Genomic DNA, 7,071 nt, shown 5'->3' with positions numbered 1-7,071 from the left:
ATCCACAAATTGACTTTTTAAATTATTAAAAGAAAATTCGAACGAGTATTTTCTTACACTATTCATCGGAATTGAAAAAAAAAAATGACTTAATTTCATGGACGACATGGCATTCCATTTGATTTCAAATCTTTTTGCTGTTTTAAAATTCTTTTGAAAAATTATTGAAAAATTAGAACAAGAATCAGATTTTTTTTTTAATATATAAAAACAATTTCATAGTTTTGCGATAATGGCAAATCGAGCATGGTGCAATTTTATGATTTCGAACATTTTTTGCATATAAAACAAGTTGAAAATATTAGACTTACAAACAACAGTGACATGGCGCCGTTTTTTTTTTTTTACAGATATCGCACGATAATTGTTTTTGGCGGATTTATTATATTGAATGTTCATCATTTCATTAAATGATGTCATTTCAAATTACATAGATGATGATTAAATAACACATAATAAATTAGTCATCGTGTCCATGAATGATTTTTACATCGTAAAAAGACAGATTGATTTGTAACTTTTTTAATGTTTCTATCATACTTCTAATAGCGACCTCAGATTAAGCGAGACTACTCGCTGAATTTAAGCATATTATTAAGCGGAGGAAAAGAAACTAACTAGGATTTCCTTAGTAGCGGCGAGCGAACAGGAAAAAGCCTAGCACTAAATTCAGTAGTCAATGCTACTGGAAGATGTAGTGTTTAGGAAGAATCAACTAACCCGTAGCACTACTTCATGTCCAAGTCCATCTTGAATGGGGCCACTTACCCATAGAGGGTGCCAGGCCCGTAGTGACTGAAGTGTGTTTCGGGTGGTTTCTCCTTAGAGTCGGGTTGCTTGAGAGTGCAGCTCTAAGTGGGTGGTAAACTCCATCTAAGGCTAAATATTGTTACGAGACCGATAGCGAACAAGTACCGTGAGGGAAAGTTGAAAAGAACTTTGAAGAGAGAGTTCAAGAGTACGTGAAACCGTTTAGAAGTAAACCTGAGAAACCCAAAAGATCGAATGAGGAGATTCATCGTCAAAATATTTGGTATTAATGCTAGTTATGATATAGTAAATAATCCTTGGACTTATATACTGTACATTCTAGTATTATTTTTGCCTTATATGTCGGCGTGCACTTCTCCTCTAGTAGAACGTCGTGACCCGTTAAATGTTGATTTATGGCCTAATTGATTGTCTCTTTCTGCTTGTCAGTTGGTGATCATTGGTGTTCCTAATCAACTGTTTGACGGTATTCGTATGGTATTAAGTCGCTATTTGTTAGCGTTAGATTCATCACAAGTGCGGTTAATTTTTGACAGTACGGATATAACGCCGTCGTTAAAGTTAACCAACTGTTAGTTGATGATAATCTTTAACTGATTTTAATACCGGTCAGCGACGCTACCGCTTTGGGTACTTTCAGGACCCGTCTTGAAACACGGACCAAGGAGTCTAACATGTACGCAAGTCATTGGGATTTTAAAAACAAACCTAAAGGCATAATGAAAGTAAAGATTGTTTTAGGACAATTAAGGGAAGATAGGTTATATTTCGATATAATCTCGCATTCCCGGGGTATCTTATTCTCATTGGGAAAAGGTGCACCTAGAGCGTACACGTTGGGACCCGAAAGATGGTGAACTATGCCTGGTCAGGATGAAGTCAGGGGAAACCCTGATGGAAGTTCGTAGCGATTCTGACGTGCAAATCGATCGTCGGAACTGGGTATAGGGGCGAAAGACTAATCGAACCATCTAGTAGCTAGTTCCCTCCGAAGTTTCCCTCAGGATAACTGGCATTTATACTATAAGTCTCATCTGGTAAAGCAAATGATTAGAGGCCTTGGGATCGAAACGATTTCAACCTATTCTCAAACTTTAAATGGGTGAGATCTCTGGCTTGCTTAAATTATGAAGCCGTGAGATTTTCGGATAAAAGTGCCAAGTGGGCCATTTTTGGTAAGCAGAACTGGCGCTGTGGGATGAACCAAACGCTAAGTAAAGGCGCCTAAATTGACGCTTATGGGACACCATGAAAGGCGTTGGTTGCTTAAGACAGCAGGACGGTGGCCATGGAAGTCAGAATCCGCTAAGGAGTATGTAACAACTCACCTGCCGAAGCAACTAGCCCTGAAAATGGATGGCGCTGAAGCGTCATGCCTATAGTTTGCCGTCAGTGGTATGTTAAATGTATTTTTATGATACATTATGAAACTCTGACGAGTAGGAGGGTCGCGGTGGTGTGCGCAGAAGGGTCTGGGTGTAAACCTGCCTGAAGCCGCCATCGGTGCAGATCTTGGTGGTAGTAGCAAATACTCCAGTGAGATCCTGGAGGACTGACGTGGAGAAGGGTTTCGTGTGAACAGCAGTTGCACACGAGTCAGTCGATCCTAAGCCCTCAGGTAACTCTGATGTTAATGTGGTGTTATAAAAGTTAAATTATAACACACCCCTTGGGCGAAAGGGAATCCGGTTTCTATTCCGGAACCCGGCAGCGGAACCATTTCAATTCGGACATTCGCAAGAATGTTCGTCGGGGCAACCCAAATTGGCCTGGAGACGCCGTAAGGAAATCTGAAAAGAGTTTTCTTTTCTGTATAGGCATTCACATTCCCTGGAAACTTTTAACAAGGAGATAGGGTTTAGAATGCGAAGAGCACAGCAGTTCCGGCGGTGTCCGGATCTTCCAGACGGACCTTGAAAATCCAGGTGAGGGACACGTGGAGTTATCGCGCCGGTTCGTACCCATATCCGCAGCAGGTCTCCAAGGTTAAGAGCCTCTAGTCGATAGAATAATGTAGGTAAGGGAAGTCGACAAAATGGATCCGTAACTTCGGGATAAGGATTGGCTCTGAGGAATGGGGCGTGTCGGGCTTGAGCGAAATGAATGATGGGTAACCTTCAGGAATTGAGCCTGGTCCCGTGCCTTGGCCTCCTATGAATCTTTCTTGCTGTGAGATTAATTAGAGTCGTTTAATTAATCTCTTCGGCCGCTATTTAACATTTAACTTAGAACTGGCACGGACCAGGGGAATCCGACTGTCTAATTAAAACAAAGCATTGTGATGGCTCTTGCGGGTGTTGACACAATGTGATTTCTGCTCAGTGTAATGAATGTCAACGTGAAGAAATTCAAACAAGCGCTTATAAACAGAGGGAGTAACTATGACTCTCTTAAGATGGCGACGTTAAGTTCGTTTTGTAAAGTGTTCTATAAAGATCAGTGATTTCGAACATATAAGACTTAAATTAAATCAAATCTTTGCTTGAATATTGTGCATGTTGGTGAAATGAGCGTTTTGTGACATTAAGTGTCCTTAAATTTGCTTGTTATGTGAAATTATGGTGACACAAAGATTATAGGCGTTGGTCATATGCTTATATACAGTGGCACTTAATTACCTTATTTAGCTGAAAATTCAATTATTTTATCCAAAAAACTGCTCAGTTTATTTATGCCACTTCTAACAATAACATTTATGCAATTTGTTTTATTTATTTCTGTGAATTTATTATATTTTTTCATTATCAAAGTTTTGAAGTGCAACTTATATGGTAAATGTCATTGCAGTTTTTACTCTCACTTGCAAGCACTTCTTTCTTCCAGAAATTATTAGAGTGACATATGATAGTGGCTTATATATGGACTTGACATTTTTTCAGTGTTTTTTTTAATCTGGTGATACATTTCAATGCTTTTTTGCCGCACATAACATTTGACATTATAGTAACTTTCTGGTGATTTTTATTTCATGAACTATTTAATGTAGATGTGTCACTCAAACAATCTTTTCGACATCAAGAATTGATCGGTGGCGCCGACGGAAATCTATTGAAGTAAACTACCTCTATCTAGTGAAACTTTCCGTTGGATCTTTTCGCGTTGATGATGCCTAGAGCGTCATCTGAATGTGAAACAGTATACTGAAGAACAGCAATATTACCGACATTAGAATTTGATAACCTATTGAAATTTTCTTTTAATCTTTTGACGTTTTATGATCATTTTATGTAATCTGACACATTTAAATTAACGTTTGTGAATTGTTAATGAATTGTACCTGTATTTTTTTCTTTTTTTTAATTAATTATTTATATACATCTGTCTACATATGTGGTTGATTTATCATTTATATAGTATTCACGCTGTTTGTATAATAATGCCAGTTGAGCGTTCTCCTCCAGTTAACGTTTCTATTAAAGTACCAGTACTTACCCGTAATGCGGCACGTAAGAGACCTCTTGAACAGCAGGACAAGGAGTCGGTGGTCAAGGTCCCTAGAAAAACAATGGCGAACAAGACTGTTTCTACTACTGAGTCATCCTCTCTTGGTGTACAGAATCATGAGCTTCCTGAGGCTGTTAGCGAGGTCAAGGACATTAGGAAATCGGGCATTATGCAGCTTACGAATGTCATTTACATGGTTAAGGTTTTACCTGATGAGCTCAAGGATAAGAAAGAAGATATTACGAAAGCTCTTGGAAGTATTAAAGTACTCTTTACAACTTTGTATAATGCTTATGAGCAAATGGTCTTTAATCAGAATGCAGTGAAAGCTACTGCTTCCTCTCTTGGTGAATTAATTTTGTCGATCAATGAGAATCGTACATCAGAACTCGAAGAAATCTCAGCTCTTATCAAGAACAAGGTTACTGAGTGTGTACACGAAGAAGTTACCAAAGTTCTGAAATCTGAACTCCCAACTGCTAGGTGTCTTGCCAATGATGTCCATGATTGTATTGAACCTGTACGGGCTCCTGTCAAGTCTTTTGCAGAAGTTCTCAGTAAACCCAGGGGTCCTGAAAAAGCTATCAACTTATCTAATGGTATGTCCTTATCTATTCCTAAGGCTATTGAGTTTGCAATCGTCCCTAGAGATGGCGCTGAAGCTAGGTTCAAGAATAGTAGTGATGTAGAGCAGGCAGTTATTAACTCAGTCAATTCTGCTGACTTTGACATGAGAGTTTCTAAGGTCATCAAGGCGAAGAAAACGGCAATCCGTATTTCGGCTGAGAAAGTGGACTTAGTGAAGCTCCAGGAGAGCACTGCTCTCGCCAATGCTGGTCTTAAGGTTGTAACTTCTACCAAACTTCAACCACGTCTCATTATCTTTGGAGCTCCATCTGGTATCAACAAACAGGATTTACCTGTGAAACTTATTGAGTCTAACAATCTGTCCTGTTCTCCTGAGCAGTTAAGGGTCGTACATATGTATCCAACGAAGAAGAATCAGCAACTCTCTAACGTTATTGTCGAGGTTCGGTCAGAAACTCGTCTTCAACTTCTGGAGTTGTTCACATCGGATGGAATGCTTGCCGTGTTGAGGACCATATTCTTATCAAGCAATGTTATAAGTGTTTAAAGTTAGGTCATCTTTCTAGGGAATGCAAGAGTTCAGTAGAAGTTTGTGGTCAATGCTCTGAGCTACATGACACTTGAAGCTGTAATAAAATTGATAAGGCTCTTAAGTGCGCTAATTGTGTTGCAATGGGGCATTCTGATATTCATCACTCAGCTACTGATATTAAGACTTGTCCTTTTCTACTCAGCAGAATCAAACGTAAAATACTAATCACTGATTATTGAAGAGTTCTTTACTACTGGTAAGCGCACTTTTATTTTACCATTCAGTCTAGTATCCTTACTATGAGTCGATTACCACGAACAGAGTCTGGAAGGGGTGACAACCCTTACTCTGTTTTACCATCATCTTTGCAAAACTGTCGTCTTCCAGAGCATGGCGTGAATATCTCTACACACACTTTTAATATGGGTGGAGTCTCTACTCTTCCCTTCGTCCATGCTCAACCCCCAGATAGCAACACTAACTCATCAAGTGTAACAAGTTCGACGTTATTATTAGGTGTGACACAAGTCAGATGGTCAACTGATGATCTGAGGAGGCTTGCACTTGCAGAACTGGCCGCTCCATTGCATGCTGCGCGTGCCATTAATGACTACCTAATAGCAAATGTACATTTCAATCCTTCAAGGTCTCTCCATGCTATTAAACATGCTCGCAGACGTGAAAAGTACAAACAATTGATTAGTGAGCTACGGTCTTCTATCAGGTCGGAGTTCCCAGCTGTTACCTTTCAAGTGCAATGACTGCCCACGCTCCTTTGCTTCACCACAAGGACTTGGTCTTCATCGAAAAGGGGCACATAGAGTTCTCGCCAACGATGAAATCAACCTTGCATCTAAAAAGTTAATGTGGCAGGACGAAGATCTAAGACGTCTCATTCGAGCTAAGCTGGCTACTCTCTCTAATCCACCCAAGAGTATGAATCAGTACCTAAACAGTCTTGGTATTGTTAGTAGGGAGCTTGCGTCGATCGCGTATATTAGAGGTACAGGGAGATATAAGAGACTGCGGATGCAAATTCAGGAGGAGCAACAGCCTGCAATCATAGCAGACCAACATGTTCATCTTCAAGATCACCCAAATTACATGCAACAGGATATTCCAGTCTCTCATGTGATCGTTGATATGCTGTCTGCGCCTGTCTCTGAGCAACCTGCTCCGTCTTGCCAAGTTAAATCCTTCTTGCTTGAAGCTCGTGTGACTTTATCCTCGCAGCCTAATGTTACCACGGGCGTGATGTGTTTAATCAAGGCGATTGACGCTGTAGTTGAAGGAAGAAGTCCTGAAGCTTTTTAACGCAATGGTATACCTTTGTTTTTCCTGATGTCAACCATTACCGTCCAAGAAGTAATCAAGTTAACACCTCTGTGCGACCGGTTTAACGGGATCACCAGCGGAGGAGGGAGTATGCTCGTCTTCAGCAGTTATGGAAGAGGAATCGTGCAAAAGCAGCCAAGTTGGTGCTTGATGGCTCGCTTGATAACTCTGGTCAGCTTACTTTAGAGACCCAAGAATAGTTCTGGCGCCCAATATTTGAACGGCCAAGTGCTCCAGTCGTCTCTTCTTCTGATACTTCAACAGTACTACCTACCTTCGCCAATATTTGTGGTCCTATCTTACCATCTGAAGTCACACGTATTAGACCACAACTACGCTCAGCTCCTGGGCCGGATGGCCTTGATGCTTCTGTCTGGCTTTCACGTATGGATCCTTTAGCA

At 40.4% G+C, this 7,071-nt stretch overlaps 1 pseudogene; it reads left to right on the top strand.

Annotated features, from left to right (window-relative positions):
• Nucleotides 1–549: 549 nt before the first annotated feature.
• LOC118063796 (uncharacterized) overlaps nt 550–7,071 on the top strand; it is a 10,265-nt pseudogene continuing 3,743 nt past the window's right edge.

This window comes from Chelonus insularis, unplaced genomic scaffold, assembly GCF_013357705.1.
Source record: "Chelonus insularis isolate UGA/USDA-ARS -01 unplaced genomic scaffold, ASM1335770v1 contig_147_pilon, whole genome shotgun sequence".
NCBI classification, from domain to species: domain Eukaryota; kingdom Metazoa; phylum Arthropoda; class Insecta; order Hymenoptera; family Braconidae; genus Chelonus; species Chelonus insularis.
This window is presented reverse-complemented; position numbering and strand designations above follow the sequence as displayed.